The following is a 26,994-nucleotide window of genomic DNA, read 5'->3' as shown; positions in this document are numbered from 1 at the left end:
CCTGTGTGTACTTCATACAATGCAAACGAAGCATTGCACACAGGAAGTACAGCATGGAGTCGTACACCTGTGTGTACTTCATACAATGCAAACGAAGCATTGCATACAGGATGTACAGCATGGAATCCTACACCTGTGTGTACTTCATACAATGCAAACGAAGCATTGCATACAGGAAGTACAGCATGGAGTCGTACACCTGTGTGTACTTCATACAATGCAAACGAAGCATTGCATACAGGAAGTACAGCATGGAGTCGTACACCTGTGTGCACTTCATACAATGCAAACGAAGCATTGCATACAGGAAGTACAGCATGGAATCCTACACCTGTGTGTACTTCATACAATGCAAACGAAGCATTGCACGCAGGAAGTACAGCATGGAGTCGTACACCTGTGTGTACTTCATACAATGCAAACGAAGCATTGCATACAGGATGTACAGCATGGAATCCTACACCTGTGTGTACTTCATACAATGCAAACGAAGCATTGCACACAGGAAGTACAGCATGGAGTCGTACACCTGTGTGCGCTTCATACAATGCAAACGAAGCATTGCATACAGGAAGTACAACATGGAATCCTACACCTGTGTACAGTGTTTGTTTGGGGAAAATGCCACTGTGATCGTTATCAACAGGGTTTTTGAAGAGGAACTAAACAAATGCAGAAAGCCCCCAAAAACAAAAAAGAAAACTTAATGGGACAAGAACATAAATGGTATTCTGTGAGAAATCTGGGAGGCACAGCCCAGTGGGAGGAATCAACAAGGCAGACCCAGGACATGCTGGGCAGATTGTATGCCTCAGTTTGGGAATGCCTGGGAATCCTCCTGAATAAGCTGGAGACTATTGGTTGGGATAGAAAAGGCTGTTCTACTACTTCAGCCCTTGCTAGGACAAATGGCTTAGAAAATAGGTGGATGTAGGGCCAGATTAACAACGGAGCTGATGGACCTGCAGTTCCAGGGTACATGTTAGAATTAGGCCAATCCCCTTCTACTCCTGGTTTAGTTTAACATCGTATGCTGTTCTTACACTAAATAAATAGACACCTTATACATTTCAGCTCATTCTAACACAGGAAGGATGAATGAACTGGACTGGCCTACATCAGGCAACAGAAAATCGTGAGAGCCACAGAGGTACCTGGGCACTTTAAGTGTAGTATGGCAAGTGAAACACCCAAGCATTGCCTTACAGGATAAAAAAAAAAAAACATTACTTCTAGATATTCCAGTAAAGGGTAGGTAGAGTCCTCAAATATCATACGTGATCCAAAAGTGACTAAATTTCACTCCGGATGAAGTGATCACTTTTACCTGTACAATTGTAACTGACACATATTGAAGACGTTTCTGTTGAGTCCTTTAGCAGCGATCAGCAGTTATGGCCTCCTGAAATGTCCCTGAACCTCAGTAATTGAAGGACTTGAGGTATCTCTAAATGTACATCTCATAAAGTCAGAACCTTTTTTTTTAGTGGAAAGGAGATTTGTTCCTAAAACAGAGTTGTTCAAGTTGCTTGTTTAATAGAGTATATTTATGAAAGAAATGCATGTTTTCTAGGTTTTAGTTTTTTTTTATAGCTACCTTGACATGTTATCTGATGGGATCACATGAACTCTATATGTCTACAATAGCTGGAAGTGAACATGAAATAGTGAGAGAAGAATGACCACCGTGCTTTGTTTACAATAGTGAGAGAAGAATGACCACCGTGCTTTGTTTACAATAGTGAGAGAAGAATGACCACCGTGCTTTGTTTACAATAGTGAGAGAAGAATGACCACCGTGCTTTGTTTACAATAGTGAGAGAAGAATGACCACAGTGCTTTGTTTACAATAGTGAGAGAAGAATGACCACCGTGCTTTGTTTACAATAGTGAGAGAAGAATGACCACCGTGCTTTGTTTACAATAGTGAGAAGAATGACCACCGTGCTTTGTTTACAATAGTGAGCGAAGAATGACCACCGTGCTTTGTTTACAGTAGTGAGCGAAGAATGACCACCGTGCTTTGTTTACAATAGTGAGAGAAGAATGACCACCGTGCTTTGTTTACAATAGTGAGAGAAGAATGACCACCGTGCTTTGTTTACAATAGTGAGAGAAGAATGACCACCGTGCTTTGTTTACAATATCTACTTAAAGTTCTTGCTGAGTATATTGCTGTGAATTGTCACTTAAAAGAATTTTACTGCAAATTCACAATTGTATTTCATAAATCCTGCTGAGGTTTATTTTTCTATCTTGGTGAACAGCTGTAATACTAGCAATGAGCTCTTTAGTGAATTCACTTGAGACGTATGAGTTCTGATAATTTATTTTATGTGCTGGTTTTTATGTACATGATTGTTTCTCTCTTGTCTGCTGGCAGGTCAACATTAATCCATATGAAAATAAATAAAGAACATGAGAAGGTGCATGTATACTGAGCTGTGGGTCTCAAAGGTCTTTCTGTAACATGAGAAGGTGCATGTGTACTGAGCTGTGGGTCTCAAAGGTCTTTCTGTAATGGTACGTATACTGAGCTGTGGGTCTCAAAGGTCTTTCTGTAACATGAGAAGGTGCACGTATACTGAGCTGTAGGTCTCAAAGGTCTTTCTGTAACATGAGAAGGTGCACATATACTGAGCTGTGGGTCTCAAAGGTCTTTCTGTAACATGAGAAGGTGCAAGTATACTGAGCTGTGGGTCTCAAAGGTCTTTCTGTGACATGAGAAGGTGCACATATACTGAACTGTGGGTCTCAAAGGTCTTTCTGTAACAGGAGAAGGTGCATGTATACTGTAGGTAAAGTAGGGTAAATGGCACCTTAGCATTTGTCTTATTGGCCCAAGTGTACACATAAAGACCTAACTTTTATTGGCATTCAGCAGCCATGTAGCTGAAACACTGGTATGTCCCTAAGGAGTCATTTAAGTTTATCTTACATGCCTCCAATACAGGAGGTTTAAGGTTTTACACAGTGACATCTAGCTTGACTGCCTCCTACGTGAAGTTGTTTTTAAAATCACCTTAATAAATCATGGCACTGTAACTGTATCTCACCTGGATAATACAAACTACACTCACTAGTCTCCCTGATTTATTTATCTCCTTGCAGTGTTACCGCCTTACTGAAAACTCCTTATATTCTCAAACCTGCTTAACAGAGAACTTATATTACCCTTTAAAGTGTGATGTTTTGTACATACACGAATGGTAATAACAGAGTACCAATATTACCCTGTCAAGTGAGATCTTTTGTTCATACACAAATGCAAATAACAGAGCACTAATATTACTCCTTCAAGTGAGATGTTTTGTACATACGTGAATGGTAATAACAGAGCACTAATATTAACCTTTCAAGTGAGATGTTTTGTACATACGCAAATGGTAATAACAGAGCACTAATATTAGCCTTCCAGTTGAGATGTGTTGTACATTTGCGAATGCTAATAACAGAGCACTAACATTATCCTTTCAAGTGAAACGTTTTCTACATACGCAGAAGCAAATAACAGAGCACTAATATTACCCTTTCAAGTGAGATGTTTTATACATACGCGAATGGTAATAGAGCACTAATATTAGCCTTCCAGTTGAGATGTGTTGTACATTTGCGAATGCTAATAACAGAGCACTAATATTACCCTGTCAAGTGAGATGTTTTGTACATACGCGAATGGTAATAACAGAGCACTAATATTAGCCTTCCAGTTGAGATGTGTTGTACATTTGCGAATGCTAATAACAGAGCACTAACATTATCCTTTCAAGTGAAATGTTTTCTACATACGCAGAAGCAAATAACAGAGCACTAATATTACCCTTTCAAGTGAGATGTTTTATACATACGCGAATGGTAATAGAGCACTAATATTACCCTTTCAAGTGAGATTGTTGTACATATGCAAATGCTAATAACAGAGCACTAATATTACCCTTTCAAGTGAGATGTTTTGTACATACAGAAATGGTAATAACAGAGCATTAATGTTACCCCTTCAAGTGAGATGTTTTGTACATACGCGAATGTTAATAACAGAGCACTAATAATACACTTTATAGTGAAATGTTTTGTACATACGCGAATGCTAATAACAGAGCACTAATATTATCCTTTCAAGTGAGATGTTTTGTACATACGCGAATGTTAATAACAGAGCACTAATATCACCCTGTCAAGTGAGATGTTTTGTACATAGGCAAATGCTAATAACACAGAACTAATATTACCCTTTCAAGTGAGATGTGTTGTACGTTTGCGAATGCTAATAACAGAGCACTAATATTACCCTTTCAAGTGAGATGTTTTGTACATCTGCGAATGCTAATTACAGAGCACTAATATTACCCTTTCAAGTGAGAAGTGTTTTACATATGTGAGTGGTAATAACAGAGCACTAATATTACCCTTTCAAGTGAAATGTTTTGCACATACACAAACGCTAATAACAGAGCATTAATATTACCCTTTCAAGTGAGATGTGTTGTACATACGCGAATGGTAATAACAGAGCACTAATATTACCCTTTCAAGTGAGATGTTTTGTACATACGTGAATGGTAATAACAGAGCACTAATATTACCCTAAGTGAGATGTTTTGTACATCTGCGAATGCTAACAGAGCACTAATATTACCGTTTCAAGTGAAATGTTTTGTACATACGCGAATGCTAATAACAGAGCACTAATATTACTCTGTCAACTGAGATGTTTTGTACATCTGCGAATGCTAACAGAGCACTAATATTACCGTTTCAAGTGAAATGTTTTGTACATACGCGAATGCTAATAACAGAGCACTAATATTACTCTGTCAACTGAGATGTTTTGTACATCTGCGAATGCTAATAACAGAGCAGTAATATTACCCTTTCAAGTGAGATGTGTTGTACATATGCGAATGGTAATAACAGAGCACTAATATTACCCTTTCAAGTGAGATGTGTTGTACATATGCAATGGGAATCACAGAGCACTAATATTACCTTTCAAGTGAGATGTGTTGTACATACGCAAATGGGAATAACAGAGCACTAATATTACCCTTTCAAGTGAGATGTGTTGTACATACGCAATGGGAATCACAGAGCACTAATATTATCCTTTCAAGTGAGATGTGTTGTAGATACGGGAATGGTAATAACAGAACACTAATATTACCTTTTTAAGTGAGATGTTTTGTACATACGCGAAGGGTAGTAATAGAGCACTAATATTACCCTGTCAAATGAGATGTTTTATACATATATGAATGTTAATAACAGAGCACTAGTATTACCCTGTCAAATGAGTTGTTCCATATATACGCGATTGCTAATAACAGAGCACTAATATTACCCTGTCAAATGAGATGTTTTCTACATATGCGAATGCTAGCAGAGCACTAATATTAACCTGTCACGTGAGATGTTTTGTACAAACACGAATAGTGATAACAGAGCACTAATATTACCCTGTCAAATGAGATGTTTTGTACATATGCGAATGCTAGCAGAACACTAATATTAACCTGTCAAGTGAGATGTTTTGTACAAACGCGAATAGTAATAACAGAGCATTAATATTACCCTGTCAAATGAGATGTTTCATACATATGTGAATGCTAATAACAGAGCACTAATATTACCCTGTCAAATGAGATGTTTCATACATAAGCGAATGCTAAAAGAGCACTAATATTACCCTTTCAAATGAAAGATTTTGTACATCTGCGAATGCTAATAACAGTGCACTAATATTACCCTTTCAAGTGAGATGTGTTGTACATATGCTAATGGTAATAACAGAGCACTAATATCACCCTGTCAAGTGAGATGTTTTGTACATAGGCAAATTCTAATAACACAGAACTAATATTACCCTTTCAAGTGAGATGTGTTGTATGTTTGCGAATGCTAATAACAGAGCACTAATATTACCCTTTCAAGTGAGATGTTTTGTACATCTGCGAATGCTAATTACAGAGCACTAATATTACCCTTTCAAGTGAGAAGTGTTTTACATATGTGAGTGGTAATAACAGAGCACTAATATTACCCTTTCAAGTGAAATGTTTTGCACATACACGAACGCTAATAACAGAGCATTAATATTACCCTTTCAAGTGAGATGTGTTGTACATACGAGAATGGTAATAACAGAGCACTAATATTACCCTTTCAAGTGAGATGTTTTGTACATACGTGAATGGTAATAACAGAGCACTAATATTACCCTAAGTGAGATGTTTTGTACATCTGCGAATGCTAACAGAGCACTAATATTACCGTTTCAAGTGAAATGTTTTGTACATACGCGAATGCTAATAACAGAGCACTAATATTACTCTGTCAACTGAGATGTTTTGTACATCTGCGAATGCTAACAGAGCACTAATATTACCGTTTCAAGTGAAATGTTTTGTACATACGCGAATGCTAATAACAGAGCACTAATATTACTCTGTCAACTGAGATGTTTTGTACATCTGCGAATGCTAATAACAGAGGAGTAATATTACCCTTTCAAGTGAGATGTGTTGTACATATGCGAATGGTAATAACAGAGCACTAATATTACCCTTTCAAGTGAGATGTGTTGTACATACGCAATGGGAATCACAGAGCACTAATATTACCCTTTCAAGTGAGATGTGTTGTACATACGCAAATGGGAATAACAGAGCACTAATATTACCCTTTCAAGTGAGATGTGTTGTACATACGCAATGGGAATCACAGAGCACTAATATTATCCTTTCAAGTGAGATGTGTTGTAGATACGCGAATGGTAATAACAGAACACTAATATTACCTTTTTAAGTGAGATGTTTTGTACATACGCGAAGGGTAGTAATAGAGCACTAATATTACCCTGTCAAATGAGATGTTCCGTATATACGCAATTGCTAATAACAGAGCACTAATATTACCCTGTCAAATGAGATGTTTTGTACATATGCGAATGCTAGCAGAACACTAATATTAACCTGTCAAGTGAGATGTTTTGTACAAACGCGAATAGTAATAACAGAGCACTAATATTACCCTGTCAAATGAGATGTTTTGTACATATGCGAATGCTAGCAGAACACTAATATTAACCTGTCAAGTGAGATGTTTTGTACAAACGCGAATAGTAATAACAGAGCATTAATATTACCCTGTCAAATGAGATGTTTCGTACATATGTGAATGCTAATAACAGAGCACTAATATTACCCTGTCAAATGAGATGTTTCATACATAAGCGAATGCTAAAAGAGCACTAATATTACCCTTTCAAATGAAAGATTTTGTACATCTGCGAATGCTAATAACAGTGCACTAATATTACCCTTTCAAGTGAGATGTGTTGTACATATGCTAATGGTAATAACAGAGCACTAATATTACCCTTTCAAGTGAGATGTTCAAGTGAGATGTTTTGTACGTACGCGAATGCTTATAACAGAGCACTGATATTACCCTTTCAAGTGAGATGTTTTGTACATACGCAAATGCTAATAATAATATTACCCTGTCAAGTGAGATGTTTTGTACATGCGCGAATGGTAATAACAGAGCAGTAATATTACACTTTCAAGTGAGAAGTGCTGTACATATGCGAATGGTAATAACAGAGCACTAATATTACCCTTTCAAGTGAGATGTTTTGTACATACGCGAATGGTAATAACAGAGCACTAATATTACCCTGTCAAGGGAGATGTTTTGTACATACGCGAATGGTAATAACAGAGCACTAATATTACCCTGTCAAGGGAGATGTTTTCTTCATCTGCGAATGCTAATAACAGAGCACTAATATTACCCTTTCAATGAGATGTTTTGTACATCTGCAAATGCTAATAACAGAGCACTGATATTACGCTTTCAAGTGAGATGTTTTTTACATACACGAATGGTAATAACAGAACACTAAGATTACCCTTTCAAGTGAGATGTTTTCTACATACACGAATGCTAATAACATAGCAGTAATATTACCCTGTCAAGTGAGATGTTTTGTACATACACAAATGGTAGTAACAGAGCACTAATATTACCCTTTCACGTGAGATTTTTTGTACATCTGTGAATGCTAATAACAGAGCACTAATATTACCCTTTCAAGTGAGATGTTTTGTACATCTGCGAATGCTCATAACAGAGCACTAATATTACCCTGTCAAGTGAGATATTTTATACATCTGCGAATGCTAATAACAGAGCACTAATATTATCCTTTCAAGTGAGATGCTTTGTACATACGCGAATGTTAATAACAGAGCACTAATATTACCCTTTCAAGTGAGATGTTTTATATATATGCGAATGCTAAAACAGAGCACTGATATTACTCTTTCAAGTGAGATGTGTTGTACATACGTGAATGGTAATAACAGAGTACTAATATTACCCTTTCAAATGGGATGTGTTGTACATACGTGAATGGTAATAACAGAGTACTAATATTACCCTTTCAAGTGAGATGTGTTGTACATACGTGAATGGTAATAACAGAGCACTAATATTACCCTTTCAAGTGAGATGTTTTGTAGATAGGCGAATGGTAATAGAGCATTAATACTACCCTTTCAAGTGAGATGTGTTGTACATACGCGAATGCTAATAACAGAACACTAATATTACCCTTTCAATTGAGTTTTTTTTACATACGTGAATGGTAATAACAGAGCACTAATATTACCCTGTCAAGGGAGATGTTTTGTACATCTACAAATGCTAATAACAGAGCACTAATATTGCCCTTTCAAGTGAGATGTATTGTACATACGCGGATTGTAATAGCAGAGCACTAATATTATCCTTTCAAGTGAGATGTTTTGTACATCTGTGAATGCAAATCACAGAGCACTAATATTACCCTGTCAAAAGAGATGTTTTGTACATACATGACTGCTGATAACAGAGCACTATTACCCTGTCAAATGAGAGGTGTTATACATAATGCGAATGCTAATAACAGAGCACTAATATTACCCTGTCAAATGAGATGTTTTGTAAACACGTGAATGCTAACAGACCATTAATATTAACCTGTCAAGTGAGCTGTTTTGTACATACGTGAATGCTAACAGAGCAATAATATTACCCTTTCAAGTGAGATGTTTTGTACATCTGCGAATGCTAATAACAGAGCACTAATATAACCCTTTCAAGTGAGATGTTTTCTACATACACGAATGCTAATAAAAGCACTAATATTCCCCTGACAAGTGAGATGTTGTCTACATACACAAATGGTAGTAACAGAGCACTATTCTTACCCATTCAAGTGAGATTTTTTGTACATCTGCGAATGATAATAACAGAGCACTAATATTACCCTTTTAAGTGTGATGTTTTTTATATACGTGAATGGTAATAACAGAGCACTAAATTTACCCTTTCAAGTGCAATTTTTTGTACATACGCGAATGGTAATAGAGCACTAATATTACCCTATCAAGTGAGATGTTTTGCACATCTGCAAATGCTAATAACAGACCCCTAATACTGCCCTTTCAAGTGAGATGTATTGTACATACGTGAGTGCTAACAGACCACTAATAACCTGTCAGGTGAGATGTTTTGTACATACGCGAATGCTAATAACAGAGCACTAATATTACCCTTTCAAGTGAGATGTATTGTACATATGCAAATGGTAATAACAGAGCACTAATATTACCCTGTCAGATGAGATGTTTTGTACATACACGAATGCTAGTAAAAGAGCACTATTATTACCCTGCCAAATGAGATGTTTCATACATACATGAATGCTAATAACAGAGCACTAATATTACACTGTCAAATGCGATGTTTTGTACATACGCGAATGCTACTAGAGCACTAATAGTAACCCTTCAAGTGAGATGTTTTGTACGTACGAGAATGATAATAACAAAGCATTAATATTACCCTTTCAAATGAGATGTTTTGTACATATGCGAATGCTAATAACAGAGCACTATTACCCTGTCAGATGAGATGTGTTATACATACACAAATGCTAATAACAGAGCACTAATATTACCCTGTCAAATGAGATGTCTTGTACACATGTGAATGCCTACAGACCACTAATATTAACCTGTCAAGTGATTTGTTTTGTACATCTGCGAATGCTAATAACAGAGCACTAATATTACCCTTTCAAGTGAGATGTTTTGTACATCTGCGAATGGTAATAACAGAGCACTAATATTACTCTTTCAAGTGCGATGTTTTGTAGATACGTGAATGCTAATAACAGAGCACTTATATTACCCTTTCAAGTCAGATGTTTTGCACATCTACGAATGCTAATAACAGAGCACTAATATTACCCTGTCAAGTGAGATGTTTTGTACATACGCGAATGGTAATAACAGAGCACTAATATTACCCTTTCAAGTGAGATGTTTTTTACATACGCGAAAGGTAATAACAGAACACTAATATTACCCTTTCAAGTGAGATGTGTTGTACATACATGAATGGTAATAACAGAGCACTAATATTACCCTTTCAAGTGCAATTTTTTGTACATATGTGAATGGTAATAACAAAGCACTAATATTACCCTTTCAAGTGAAATGTGTTTTACATACACGAATGGTAATAACAGAGCACTAATATTACCCTGTCAAGGGAGATGTTTTGTACATCTGCAAATGCTAATAACAGAGCACCAATATTGCCCATTCAAGTGAGATGTATTGTACATATGCAAATGCTAATAACAGAATTGATATTACCCTGTCAACTGAGATGTTTTGTACATCTGCGAATGGTAACAACAGATCACTAATATTAACCTGTCAAGTGAGATGTTTTCTGCATACGTGAATGCTAATAACAGAGCACTAATATTACCCTGTCAAGTGAGATATTTTGTACATCTGCGAATGGTAAATAACAGAGCACTAATATTAACCTGTCAAGTGAGATATTTTGTACATATGCGAATGCTAACAGAAGACTAATATGACTCTTTCAGGTGAGATGTTTTGTACATACGCGAATGTTAATAACAGAGCACAAATATTACTCTTTCAAGTGAGATGTGTTGTACATCTGTGAATGTTAATAACAAACAACTAATATTACCCTTTCAAGTGAGATGTTTTGTAGATCTGCGAATGCTAATAACAGAGCATTAATATTACCCTGTCAAATGAGATGTTTCATACATATGTGAATGCTAATAACAGAGCACTAATATTACCCTGTCAAATGAGATGTTTCATACATAAGCGAATGCTAAAAGAGCACTAATATTACCCTTTCAAATGAAAGATTTTGTACATCTGCGAATGCTAATAACAGTGCACTAATATTACCCTTTCAAGTGAGATGTGTTGTACATACGCTAATGGTAATAACAGAGCACTAATATTACCCTTTCAAGTGAGATGTTTTGTACGTACGCGAATGCTTATAACAGAGCACTGATATTACCCTTTCAAGTGAGATGTTTTGTACATACGCAAATGCTAATAATAATATTACCCTGTCAAGTGAGATGTTTTGTACATGCGCGAATGGTAATAACAGAGCAGTAATATTACACTTTCAAGTGAGATGTGCTGTACATATGCGAATGGTAATAACAGAGCACTAATATTATCCTTTGAAGTGAGATGTTTTGTACATACGCAAATGGTAATAACAGAGCACTAATATTACCCTGTCAAATGAGATGTTTCGCATATATCCGATTGCTAATAACCGAGCACTAATATTACCCTGTGAAATGAGATTTTTGTACATACGCGAATGCTAGCAGAGCATTAATATTACCTTGTCAAATGAGATGTTTTCTACATTCGCGAATACTAATAACAGAGCACTAATATTACCCCTTCAAGTGAGATGTTTTGTACATACACGAATGCTAATAACAGAGCACTAATATTACCCTGTCAAGTGAGCTGTTTTGTATATACGCGAGTGCTACTAACAGAGCAATAATATTACCCTATCAAGTGAGATGTTTTGTACATACGTGAATGCTAATAACAGAGCACTAATATTACCCTTCCAAGTGAGATGTTTTGTTCATATGCGATTGGTAATAGAGCACTAATATTACCCTTTCAAGTGAGATGTTGTGTACATCTGCGAATGCTAATAAGAGAGCACTGATATTACCCTTTCAAGTGAGATGTGTTGTACATATTCGAATGCTAATAAAAGTGCACTAATATTATCCTTTCAAATGAGATGTTTTATACATATGCGAATAGTAATAACAGAGCACTAATATTATTCTTTCAAGTGAGATGTATGATACATACGAGAATGCTACTACCAAAAGAAGAAGCACCACAGTGTATCCAACTGCCGAAATAAATCCTGCAAGCACGATGAATAAACGTACTGTTTATTACAAAAAACAAAAAATCACACAAAGAGTTTTTCGTCAGGCCACATAGCCCAACTTCTTCAGATAATTAAACAACATAGGCCATACACTATATAGGAAGTGAAAAGGAACTGAAAAGTCAGCTGGTTCCTGAATCAGCAGGAATCAGCTGCTCTAAGTGGCAACCACCTTCATTCATTACCTAAAATATATAGCTTAAACAGTTCTCATCTAACACATTGTTTTTAAACAATATTTTAAAATAATAGATAAATAGTGTAAAAAATCAATGTAAAAAATCTAAAACCAATAATTATCTGTTATGAAATATTAATGCAATTAAAATTGAAAATTAAAATTAACAGTGTATGTATGTATTTATATTTTTGTTTTGTGTTAGAGTATAATAAACCTTAAAAGCATGTAAATAAAAACATGTAAGTGAAAAACAGCAAAACCTGACTTAAGAAGCTGAAAGTCAAATACACTCTAAGACAATAGTATACATAGACCATTTTAAACACAGCATAATTGTCAACTCCTAACCAAATTTATAAGTTGTAGAATGCACTTAATTGAATACATTTTGTTAATGCCCGGAGGGTAACATGCAAAGGTACGTAATTGCCAACTCAATTCTAATTTCTCTAAGAGCAAGGAAAGAGGCCCTCCTCTAGGGTCATAGGCAATACAATCTATAGCCCTAAAAGTAAAACCATGGGTGGGTGCTTTCATAATGTGCCTGGCCAATGTGGTCTCTGATTTGTTAGACCTAATAGCATATGTGTTCATAGACCCTGTCCCTAAGCCTTCTGTCAGTTTTGCCGATATAGAAGGCAGGACAGGTATGACACTTAGCTAGGTATACCATTCCCTTGGAGTTGCAATCAAATTTATACTTAGTATTGTATTAGTATTGTATTCAAAACCTATACTGCGGTGGTGGTACTGTGGTAGCGTTGTCGCCTCACAGTTAGACGTTGCCCATTCGATTCTCAGAGCGTCTTCTGTGTGGCGACATGCATGAATGGGAATTCCTTCGTTGAAGGTTGTGCGTCAGGCCCGGCAAGCCAGCACGTAAAAATCTATTGCCAATCATTAGCGGACCGGAGTTCCACTGTGGCGACCCCTAACCGGGAAAAGCCGAAAGACACAAACAGTTGTATTCAAAACCTTTTATACTAAATTTTGTTCCCTGCTCCATATATTTACAATAGGGGCAAGACAGACACTTCTTCATACCTGCATGGTTAAATGTAGCAAAGTTTGAGTACCGAGTTTCCACTAGATTCTTTAAGTTTTTTACTTTTCTATAAACTATTCTAGGGAAGTCAATAGGACCTCTTGGTAGATGTGTATCCATGTTTATCAAGTCCCAATTTTTCCTTAAAATATTTATAAATCATAACTGTCTATACAAAACGTAATAATAAGTCTGTTGTCATTTTCATTTAGTGTCCCATCCTGTAATGTACAACTGTTTGTTTCTCAACTCTGGATGTTCATCGTGTTACACTGCTGCAGTCATTACACTTGGGTTATCCTGCTGTCAGGCGGTCCCGCAGTCAGCCCGAGTTCCAAAGTCCTGGTCCGGCATCGGTTGCTGTCGCTTCTTTCCTGACGTCTGTGCGCCAGGGGTTTGTAAGATGCAGCTGATGCCATTTTCTTCAGTTTTTCTTGCCGTGCGGTGCCCGATGCAAAAGCAGTTCGCAAGTGCCGGTCGGCTGACTCCTGAGATTTTCATTCCGAATCCAGAACCAAAGTCTTCCACAAAGCTAAGTACCCCATTGGGAAAACTTTTTCTTGCCTTAGACCGATGTCAGTAAAAGTTAATAATTGTATTTCTTGTGGGAAGCAAATACCTCATAAGGATTTCCATTCCTATTGTATCCCATGCCTAGGCCCAGACCACAATGTCACAGATTGTCGTTTTTGTGCTAGGTTTAACAAGCGCACTATTAAATGTCGGTTTGATTTTGCTCAACATTATTTTGGCAGAAAATTCAGTTACACCATGCCATCGGAACTACCGACGACCAGGTTACACAAAAAACGCAAAGACAAGGGCAGGCATCTGAGGCCCAAAACTGACGACGAAGCCTCTTCTAGGCCAGTCGCCAGTTCTCCGGTTTTCAGTGAGGTGCCTTCGCAGCCCCTCATGACCACTTCTTTGGAACCACAGGCCTCCCACGTGGAGATGGCTGGGCCTTCAGATACACCAGACTTGCGGCCTACCAAGACTAACCATTCAGAGGGCTCCGGAGTAGCCGAACAATCCGCAGCTTCAGAGGGTGTGTTCAGGCCTACTCAGTTAACCATTAAATCATCTGTTAAACCTAAAACAAAGAAACAACTTCAGCATTCACCAAGACAGGCCTCCATGCCTAAAAAACAGATGCTCAAAATGTCCGAAGACCTAATTACTCTGATCAGGGGGTCCCACCCTCCCCCTGATAAAAGGCCTAGACAGGATGCAGATTATGACTCATCCGACCAGGTGTCCATCTCCTCAGACTCATCCTCAGACCAAGGATACTCTTTACCCCCTTATGAGGATTCTGATGCTGAGGAATCTATTCCTTCAGCCTCTCCACCAGAGGACTACTCCTTTGGGGAAACCTTACATACCATGTGGGAGCATTTCCATTGGGAGGGCCAGGATTATTCAGAATCCAAGAAAAGGCTCAGGGATTTCCTTTTATTACCTCAACACAGACCCCTTGCAATTCCGCCAGTGTTAGATATTGTGGATGATGTTTATTCTGAATCCAGTTTAAATCCTGATTCTTTACCTCCTGCTCCAGTTAAGCCAGACAGATACTACAGAGTCCCTGACTCACACAAATTCCTTTATAAAAGCCCTGTTGCTGACCATGAAACTATTTCCCAGGGTCGCAAAGGGGTAAAGGCCTCTACAGCAAAAAAATCCAGTCCCCTCTGACAGAGATTCCAGAGCATTAGACAGATGGGGAAAGAAAGCATACACATCTGCAACTTTAGCAATGAGGGCCTTAAACTGCCAGTTTCACATGCTTAAATATCAGCAATATTTGATGTCTCAGTTGAAACAAAAAATGCTTCCAAATTCAGATCTTCCTAGTTATAAGGAAATGCAGGATTTATTACATGCAGCTGAACAAGTGGGAAAACATACTTTGCAATGTGGTTTTGATTCCTTGGAGGCCTCCTGTAGAGCAGCAGTTACAGGGTCTGTCATTAGAAGACATGCTTGGTTAAAAGAGCAGACATTACCAGATCATGTTAAAGCAAAATTATTAGATGCACCTTTGCAGCAGGATGTTTTATTTGGAGTTAAGGCAGAAGAGGTATTAAAGAAAATGGCGGATAAAGCAAAATCTATGCAAACGGTGAAGGATTTCTTACAGGTTCAGTCTCCTTGATTTAGCAGAAATTGTTCAACAAAAAATTGGTCCTTTCCAGTTTCAGACAGACCCCAAAGGGGCAGATACAGACGTCCAAGAGGCAGAGGACAACCACAAGGTACTTATAGGCCTCGACAATGGGGTGCTTCATCCCAGAAAGAAGGGGAAGACAGGCCTCAACCTTATAAAAAAACAGCCCCAATGACTTCCCACTACAGCTGCCAAACATCTCTCTCTTGGCAGCCCCCTTGGGGGGGAAACTGACACTTTTCAGTCACAATTGGCAAATGATCACCAAAGACAAATGGGTTCTCAATATTGTGTCTCAAGGTTACAAGTTCTACTTTCACACTCTGTCAAGGTTAAAAGGAATGCCAAGTCTGCCACCAAATCAATGGGCAGAGGCTCAAAGACAAATTACAGCACTCATGGACATGAGAGCTATTCAAAAGGTACCAACACAGGAGCAAGGACAAGGATTTTACTCAATACTCTTTCTGGTTCCCAGAAAGAACAAAGCCTGGAGGCCCATTCTGGATCTTTCTTCTCTAAATACTTACCCGGATGTTCCAAAATTCAAAATGTTGACACTACAGCAGCTTCTTCCCATGTTGGGCAAGAAAGCTTGGCTCGTAACTTTGGACCTCAAAGAGGCATTTGCAAATTTAGTAATGGCCTACTGGGAACATGAACATGTCTTTGGTGTAACTACATACACAAGTAAGATTAAATATTACATACGTTTCCTGGATGATATATTTATCCTGATCCAGGGTAACCAACAGGAGGCTTCTAACTTTTTAACTTACTTAAACAACACTAGCACATTCTTAAAATTCACATATAATTTTTCACAGGATAGAATTGCTTATTTGGATGTTGATTTAAGTAAGGATAGACAAAATCAATGTTTTAAAGCCAGGATTTATAGAAAGGAAACATATTCAAATGCATTTCTTCACTATAGTAGCTGCCATCCGGCCCATCAAAAACATTCGGTTGTTAAGGGCCAATTTGTAAGGGCAGCTCGAATGGTTACGGATGACAACCAGTTCATTGAAGAATGCTCAACACTTATGGACATGTTTAAAAAGAGAGGTTATCCTATTTCACTCCTACAGGAAATTTGTCAGGAAGTGAAAAATAAAAGAGAAGTGGGCTTTTACAAAGCAATATTATGAACATCCAGAGTTTAGAAACAAACAGTTGTACATTACAGGATGGGACACTAAATGAAAATGACAACAGACTTACTGTTACGGATTGTATAGACAGTTATGATTTTATAAATATTTTAAGGAAAAATTGGGACTTGATAAACATAGATACACATCTACCAAGAGGTCCTATTGACTTCCCTAGAATAGTTTATAGAAAAGGAAAAAACTTAAAGAATCTAGTGGAAACTCGGTACTCAAACTTTGCTACATTTAACCATGCAGGTATAACGAAGTGTCTGTCATGCCCCTATTGTAAATATATGGAGCAGGGAACACAATTTAGTATAAGAGGTTTTGAATACAATACTAAGTATAAATTTGATTGTAACTCCAAGGGAGTGGTATACCTGGCTAAGTGTCATGCTTGTCCTGCCTTCTATATCGGCAAAACTGACAGAAGGCTTAGGGACAGGGTCTATGAACACACATACGCTATTAGGTCTAACAAATCAGAGAACGCATTGGCCAGGCACATTATGAAAGCACCCACCCACGGTTTTACTTTTAGGGCTATAGATTGTATTGCCTAAGACCCTAGAGGAGGGCCTCTTTCCTTGCTCCTAGAGAAATTAGAATTGAGTTGGCAATTACGTACCTTTGCATTTTACCCTCCGGGCATTAACGAAATGTATTCAATTAAGTGCATTCTGCAACTTAAAAAGTTGGTTAGGAGTTGACTATTATGCTGTGTTTAAAATGGTCTATGCATACTATTGTCTTAGAGTGTATTTGACTATCAGCTTCTTAAGTCAGGTTTTGCTGTTTTTCACTTACATGTTTTTATTTACATGCTTTTAAGGTTTATTATACTCGAACACAAAACAAAAATATAAATACATACATACACTGTTAATTTTAATTTTCAATTTTAATTGCATTAATATTTCATAATAGATAATTATTGGTTTTAGATTTTTTACACTGATTTTTTACACTATTTATCTATTATTTTAAAATATTGTTTTAAAACAATGTGTTAGATGAGAACTGTTTAAGCTATATATTTTAGGTATTGAATGAAGGTGGTTGCCACTTTAAGAGCAGCTGATTCCTGATGATTCAGGAACCAGCTGACTTTTCAGTTCCTTTTCACTTCCTATATAGTGTATGGCCTATGTTGTTTAATTATCTGAAGAAGTTGGGCTATGTGGCCTGACGAAAAGCGCTTTATGTGATTTTTTTGTTTTTTTGTAATAAACAGTACGTTAATTCATCGTGCTTGCAGGATTTATTTGGGCAGTTGGATACACTGTGGTGCTTCTTCTTTTGGTAGTACGGATCCAGTTTGTGTTTGTGCCTTAGCTACATACGAGAATGCTAATAACAGAGCACTAATATTACCCTTTCAAGTGTGAAGTTTTTTACATACGTAGAGCACTAATATTACCCTGTCACATAAGATGTGTTGTACATACGCAAATGCTAATAGCAGAGCAGTAATATTACCCTTTCAGGTGAGATGTCTTGTACATGTGCGAATGCTAATATCTGTGGTTACTAATCAGAGTTATTGCACATACGTTTCATTTGTAACTGACTGCACATAATTTGTCTTACTTCTTCCATCCTCTGTTTTACTGGTACTGTAATATGTTATAAATTACCTTTGCTGTACTTCCAGTCCCTTATGATTATGTATTTTTGTATCATGCTGGTTTTTATTGTTGTCACTTGTGGAGCTTTTCTCTCCGCATCTCCACTGAAAACGAACATGCGTCCAGACGGAGTTTCCCAATAAACAAATGTAAAATAAATAAAATACATACATAAATAGGAGATTACTAGGCTAACAGCTTAAAGGCCCTTACAAGCCTAGCCAATGTAACCTGATTTTACCTAATATATGGCCCCTCGGGGCCAGAGGATGGCATTGATTTGTGCTTGTGAGTTGAGTATCTTTCAGATTGGCCCTGTCCATAAGGGACATTGGCACTACTCCAGGTGTGTATTAGCAATTCCCCAATGCATTGATCCAAACTGCATTTGAAGAGGGCCATGGACGGGCTCTGCTTAATGTGAATAGGAAGCTTGTTCCAAAGAAGGGGCAATTTCTGAGACACATATCTGTCTCTCCATCTTGTTTTGTTGTAGATGCTGACTAAGTTTAGATCTCTAGAGCAGGTGACCCTTGTACTGTTTGACTTGTGGATGTGTAGCACCTCCATCAGGGCTGGATTTATGAGTGCCTTGTAGGTCAGACATAGGTCACCCCTTAATAATCAGTAGGAGACAGAGTAAAAGGATAGGGCTTTAGTCTATCCACATAGTTCATGTTGTTTACATCCTGCGATTTTTTTGTGAGGAACCTTCTGAGGTTGTGCCAACTGCTGTAAGTGCCTAGTCAAGTACATGCCAGATAGTGCTTTATACTAGATTATTGGTGTAATGAGGCCTGAGTACAGCAGGAGTATAATTTCCTTGGATCTGGATGCCATATCTTTACTTATAAGTTGTGCCGCATAAAAGGATTTCCTCACCACTGTGGATACATGGTGGTCAAAGTTCAGGCTACTATGGATCTGTGTACATAAATCTCATACCTCTGAGTTCACTATAAGGGGCGTGCTATTGCTTTTGTAATTTGCAGGGGTATTTGACTTCACAAAGGGTATGATAATGCACTTTTTTGCATTTTGTTTTAGGCTATGGTTCTTGCACCAATCATTTGCATAATCTAGACCCTCCTGGAAGATATCTACATCATTGGATGATACAGTTTTTGCCCCCAGCTTGCAGTCATTGGCAGAATTTGTCATCCAGAGGCCTTTCACATTTTCCTTGACTTCAGAGAAGTATATTTCAAAAGGAGTGGTCCCAGTACTGAGCCCTGTGGCACGCCACTAGAAACTGGCCTCTTACTGGATCTGGATCCACCCACATTAACCACATGTGTCCTGCCTGTTAGATAACTGGTTATCAACATGGTGACATAGGGATTTATGCCCAGTTTATTTATGATACCTGAATGGGGAATTGTGTCAAATGCCTTGGCCAGGTTGAAGTAGGTGGTATGTATTGTTTTACTCTCATCCATGGCCTTAGTGACATTCCTCAAAGAAATCCACTAGATTCAGTATGCATGACCTGCCCTTGACAAAGTCAAATTGAGTCAGATCCAGTGTTTGGAGGTCTCCTATGTCATTATTTATCAGGTCCATGATTATTCTGTCCACAGCCTTACATGTAAGACTAGTCAAAGTTATGGGTCTGTAATTTCCTGGGTTAGTAGATGTTCACATTTTATGCAGAGGGATGAGTGTTGCTGTCCTCTACTCTGTCACAACAAACCCATTCAGGAGTTTGTGCTTAAATAGAGATCCTAATGGGCCTGATAAAGTCCTGATTTAAGCAACCTGGTATATCATCAGGCCCCATTGAAGATCTGCTTTTAGCTTTAGAGAGTGCAGTTTGGCGATAATTGGCGGTGGAGTGGTGGAAGATATTTTTTTGGGGAGAACTGTGGGTGAAGGGTAGGTGAAATTTGAGCTGAATTTGTCAGCTAGCAGATTTGGTATGTCTTCTGGCTGAGTATAGGTGATGCTATCTAAAACTAATTCTGCACGTTGTTGGGTGTTGCCCTTAAGATTGCAGAGCATAACTGAAAAATGCCTTATGGTTATCCTTAGCTTTGAGACTATTTTTACCCCAAAGTCTGCTTTCAGAGACTTGATTAGTACCCTGAGTCACTTGTTTGGATTCATGAGGGACTTATTTCTCTGTTGCGCACATTCCCTCTTACTTCTTGACAGGATTTTCTTTCTTTTGCTATACAACCTAATAATACTGGCGGTCTACCAGGGTGGCTTATTTTTGCAGTTTGACCTGGGTTTGTTTTGGTCTGGTACTGCTGTTTTCATGCAGTTGTTTATATTGTCATACAGGGCTTTTGTGTATGCCTCTGCATAGGTTTCTGTGTTTTTTGGATTTGGGGGAGCTTAAACACTAGCTATGCTTTCCATTAATATGGGGCCATTTACCTTAATTTGGGAGTTAAATGAGGTAGAAGAATGTAGCTGAATATTTTCTTTCTTTATTTATTAACATTTGTTTACTGGGATAGTCCACTGGGTCATTAAAAGCCCATTTGCAGTGGAGGCCTGAGGAGACAAGGTCCGTAGAATACAAGTAAATAGTAGTTGAAATTAAACACAGTAACTACAACAACAAGCAAGTTAACACTAATGAGTACTAAACAGAAATGAATATTAGATATGTTGGTGGAAATTCACACAAAATTCACACGAATGTTCAGTGTATGGCACTTAACAGTTGTAGAAAAGGCCAAACAACAAGGAGTCTATCATTATGTACAGTTGTTACGAGCTAATGTTACAGAATGAAATAATAAGGTGGCGGGTGTAATGCAGTTATAAGCATATGTTACCTAAGAGGGAAAAAAAGAGACAAGCTGAGTATAAGGTGCAGGAATGTGACAGGAGCTATGGAACTGGTCAGGATTTAAAAGTTGGGGTAAGGTACACTTCCATCTCCATATTGAGGTGAAGTAAGTTTGTAAAGAAGTTTTAAAAGTTGCAAAGTTTAGGTTGGATCTAAGTGATACGGGAAGAGAACTCTAGTTTTTGGCTAACAAGTAAGAATGTGGAAGTTAGCCTGCAGGTAGGTTGTATTTATGTTGGGTTTCAGGTAGGTGCTGTGGTGAGGATCAGTGAGTAAGTGCAGTCAGTAGAAATAATTGAAGAATGTTTGGAAATAGCATAATGTAGTAGGAAAGAAGGTCATAGCAGCTAAGTTTAAGGTTAAGGCTTATTGCTGGATGAATAAAATGTTCATTAAGGGGAGGGGCTAGTTGAGGGAGTGGATACTATTGGTGTAAAATTATGTAATTTTATAGGGCTGATCTGAAGCAAAAATGCAAAGCTTGAAATCTCTATGTAAATACAAACATAACAAATCAGTATATAACAGAAAAATACATAATTACCCAAAATATTTATCAAAAGCACTTGCACATTACACATAGAATTGTAATACATCTAAATAAGTTGTACAGTATAAGCACATACTATTAGCAAATACAGATAATTTTCAGTTACCATGAAGATCTCTCCGAACACCATTATATTGGGTGACTTCAACTACCCAAACATTGACTGGGAGCACTACTCAAGCCCCAGCACCTTGGCCCAAAGGTTCCTGGAAATTATAAACTCAAATGCTATGGAACAACTAGTCACCACTCCCACAAGAGGGGACAACATACTAGACCTGATCATTACCAACATGGGGACTCTATGCTCCACACCAGAAGTATATCCCTCATTGGTAAGATCAGACCATAAATTAATTTCACTGGATGTCCACATCCCGACCCCACCCCCAGCCCAGAAAACCACAGTGAAAAACTTCTCAAAAGCGAACTTCTCACTTCTCAAAACCGAAGTGGAATCCTTCAAGGCCCCAGGGCCAGTGGAAACTATGGCCCAAACTGCAGAATCCTACGCATTCTACGGACATCTCCAGGAATGCATGGATCATGCTATCCCAAACAAAACCAAGACCCAATCATCCAAAGGCGGGCGTCCAGTCTGGTGGACCCCTGCCATAAATAAACTGTACAACAGAAGGAGGAAGCTACTACATGATAGAGCAAAATCCCTAATAGGGAAGGCATCTCTGATCAGTACTAGCAAAAAAGTACGATCCCTCATAAAATCCTCCAAGGCCAGCTTCGAGAGAAAAATTGCACAGGACACCAAAGACAATCATAAGGCTTTTTTCAGTTACGTTTGGAACCTGGGATGCAACTCCCAGACTTGTTCTGAGTTGATTCTAAATGACAAAAAATACACTAAACCCACAGACATCACCAACATCCTGGCAGACAGGTTCAGTGCAAACTTCTCCACCCCCTCCCCCCCAAAAGAGCAAGTATCTATCTCGGCAGAGGGCTGCCTCCCAAACATCTCTGATGCTCAGGTGAAGGCTGCCCTCTCCAAAGCAAAAAACACTGCTTCCATGGGACCAGATGGCATCCCAGGTTGCGTCCTACATGAACTCCAAGAGGAACTAATCCCTCAAATAAATCAGCTATACAATCTCAGCCTCACTACAGGATATGTGCCCACAGAATGGCGTACAGCAACAGTGGTCCCACTCCACAAAGGAGGAGCCTCTACGGACCCTGAAAACTATCGCCCCATAAGCCTGACTAGCTTAGTCTGCAAGGCTATGGAGAGGATCATCATGGAGCTCATAAACAAAGACATTGGGGACCTACAGACACTAGATCCTACCCAGTTCGGCTCTGTCAAGGGCAGATCCTGCCTTTTGAACCTGGTGGACTTCTTCGAAACAGTCACCAAAGCCATAGATGAAGGGAAGGTAGTCCACACAGCCTATCTGGACCTTGCAAAGGCATTTGACACAATACCCCACTCGGGCATCATAGATAAGCTATCCAGCTTAAATATAAACCCCTATGTCACAAGATGGGTCGCAAACTGGCTCAAAGACAGAACCCACAGAGTGAGAGTTGCTGGAGCCATGTCAGACTCGAAACCGGTCACAAGTGGCGTCCCACAGGGTTCTGTCCTGGGACCACTCTTGTTCGGTATATACTTTTCTGAGGTACAGGAAAATGTGGAAGGGCTATGGCTCACCAAGTTTGCAGACGACTGCAAACTGGGCGCCATAATCGACTCTCCAGCTGACACAAACATCCTTCTAAAAGGTCTCACAGAGACAGATAACTGGTGCCAGCACCATGGTTTAAAGCTAAATGCCAAAAAATGTATAGTCATACCCTTTGGCAAAAACAATGTGCCCACAAATTACCACATAGGTGGAAACCCATTAAGTACAGAGAACGTTATTAGGGACCTGGGGACCCAAGTTAATAGCAATCTCTCCTTTGAAAACCACATTGCCAAAGTGGTTAGAAAGACCTTCTACATAGCCCACCTCATCACAAAGGGTTTCACATGTAGATCAAGAGAGGTAATCCTGCCCCTTTATTCATCCCTCATCAGGCCCATCATAGAATACAGTGCCCCTTTTGGGATGGACCTTACCCGACACCTGCAGCAATTAGAGAGACCCCAAAAGTATCTCACCAAGAGGATCAAGGGTCTCAAACAGATGCCATATGCTGCTCGGTTAAAAAAACTCCAGCTCTACTCAGTTGCATACCGCCTACTTTGAGGCGATCTATGCCTGACATACAAAGCTATGTCAAATCCAGAATTAATGGACATGCTCCACCTCAGTAAATCTAAATCCCTTAGAGCCACACGCTTGAGGGACTTGAACCTCAGCACAGAAATAAATAGAACTTGCTGGAGGGACAGGTTCATAACCCAGAGGCTCCCTTCGCTCTGGAATAGAATTCCAGTTTATGTGAGGCAGAGCACCTCACTGAATCTCTTCAAGAAGAATCTCGATAGGTGGATGGGGGATCGTAGGTTTGTCCCAGGGATTACTCCCATGTCACTATTAGACAGAGGCACAGTAAACTAAACCTTAGAAAGGGCACAGTATACTCAAATTAAGGGGTGGCGTAAGCCATACAGAATCGGGCTAGGCTTATAATTGCCCCAGGGCAGATAGCCTAGTATGAACCTATGAACCTATTTAAAATCTCAGTCTGTTGAGAATAGAATATCATCCTATCTTTGCCTCAGACTGCACATCACCAAAGCTTGGCATTGTATTTTTTTTTTTATCTTGTTATAGTCACCCACCCAGCTAAGCTTTAACCATCAACTATTTCCTAGTGGCATCCTCTCTCAAATTATTCACTTTCTTTCCTGGCCACATGCTGCCACTAATGGATAATGTCCACCCAAGAGAGAAGCCTGTACCTGAAACTAGACAGCAAGGAAGATATGTCAGCCTCTCCATTGCAGGATTATTCTTTGTAGTTTGATGAGGGAGTTCTTTTAGTTTCTGATTCATCATCCTGAAGGCCTGATATGCATGCCACCATTGTAGAGCCTGCAGAACCACTCCATATTAATGTAGATGCTTTTCTATGTGTCAGTCCTGACTACATTGTTACACTTTCCTTAGCAAGACCAATTGCACATTATGATGTTTTCCATTCCCATTACCTCACCTCTACCAGGTATAATGCACTTGTCTGGGATGGTGTACCAAACCTCCTGCCTGTTCCTGAGATGGGTACTCCAAAATGGCTATTAGCCCCTACTGGCTCCTTTGTGACGCAGACTGATATTTAAACCAGTGTCATCTGGATTTGGATGCATCTAGATGTATTTATTCCTTTAAACCACAGATCTGGCATAGCATGCTAGTTCTGAGCCTTCTACGTTTTCTTGTAGTCAGCACACCAGCCATCATATGTGCTTTACCGTTTAATGTTTCTCCTTTGTGCCACAGTGCCACAGCTGTACTCAGTGTAGCATCCCTACATCATTTGCATCACTGTAACATGGCTCCTTTGAAAAGTAGTATCCGTTCCTAGTGTGTATTTTACGCATTAGTAGTACGACATTCGTTTCATGTGCTCCATCATTCTGCATCCTTATTTTGCTCTTGTTCTGTATACTGTAGTAGTACATTATCACTGATTTCAGGACAGTCGTGTTTTCCTATTTATATGTTCATATCATCATGTACCTGTGCATTGGTCCTCGCTGGTGTGCAATCATTTTGATCTCACATCGATCTCATATACCATCTTCTTACCCAGGATTATCATTCCGTTGCTTAACTCCACCTTATTCTTGCAGTCTATTCTGCTGCTGTGCTTTGTATGTATGATAACTTGTTTTACTTTCCCTGGAGTAATTCCAAGGACCATAACTGTGAATGTTTGGGACACGTTCCAAGTCCAGTACAGTGGTAACTTGCATTATTCATCCTACTCCCAAGGAACACTGACCTTAGAGGTATAAATATTAATACAGGACTGGGGTACACAGCCCCCCCTGAAGAAATGCTTTGCCAGTTTGGAAGCCACTTTTATAATTCCTTGTTTAAATGTTGAAAACAAAGTTTATTTTTCACACTTTCGGGACTTGCAGATCTTGCAATTGCAGTAAGGAATTGTTTTACACATGGAATACAATTCATAATAATTAGCATAGCAGCTTGGACTGTGCTGTACACATCAGCTGATTTACACTGCTTCTCTAAAGTGTGATTCATAGTCTTCCATGTTCATAGTAACGTTACAATTAATTAATGCCCTGTGCTCAGAACTGTGAGTCAGTCAGCTGAACAGCTTAAAAAGCTGCTTAACTGAGTACCTACTATCCAGACCCCCACACACACACACATATATGCATACATGAATAGAACAGAGCAGCTGCTAGTCAATAGTCAGTCAGGCTATAGCTTGCAGCTTATCTGCACCCAGCCTTCCCTCTCAGATTGTGGTAATCACACATACAAGCATGCATAGACACATGCACACACACATAGCCACCCTCCCACACTGTCACATATGTGCAGACACATCCCACACATGCACACACACACACACACACACACACACACACACACACACACACACACACACTCACACTGTCGCATATGTACAGACACATCCCCCCCCCCCACACACACACACACACACACACACACACACACTCTCACACATATACATGCTCGTGTTTATGCAAACTCACACACACACACACACACACACACACACACACACACACACACACACACACACACACACACACACACACACTCACTCCTTATCTGACAAGGCAGAGCTGCTCTCCTTTGGCCTGTGCAGATTTTCCCATAAGAGGTGCAATGCTGCTGCTGTTTATAAATTTTGTGCATTGCTCTGTGTAGATCTTGTGTAGTACGAACATTTAGGAATCAACATACTATGCAAGTATTCCATGCAAAACAGTGCACGGGTGTGCACAAGGGCATTGTTTAAATATGCCAGTCCTAAAGAGTACCACATTTAGATGTGGCACTTTAAAACCTCACTACCCACAGGCACTGCCCTGTACTTGTTACAAGCACAGATATTGCTAATCTGCAACTCTTCGCTTAGTATAAAAAGAGCATAAGTGACTTTGAAAACTAGATAACTTGTCTATGAATCCTGACCATGGTGTCCACCTTTGTT

General features: G+C 38.9%; 1 protein-coding gene across 1 annotated transcript in view; it reads left to right on the top strand.

The window, feature by feature from the left end:
* The window catches only part of LOC122816128, a 730,565-nt gene that overhangs the window by 313,708 nt on the left and 389,863 nt on the right, over positions 1 to 26,994 (top strand). The window lies entirely within an intron of this gene.

This window comes from Protopterus annectens, chromosome 12.part0, assembly GCF_019279795.1.
Source record: "Protopterus annectens isolate FY-2018-M chromosome 12.part0, PAN1.0, whole genome shotgun sequence".
In the NCBI taxonomy this organism is placed as follows: Eukaryota; Metazoa; Chordata; order Ceratodontiformes; family Protopteridae; genus Protopterus; species Protopterus annectens.
This window is presented reverse-complemented; position numbering and strand designations above follow the sequence as displayed.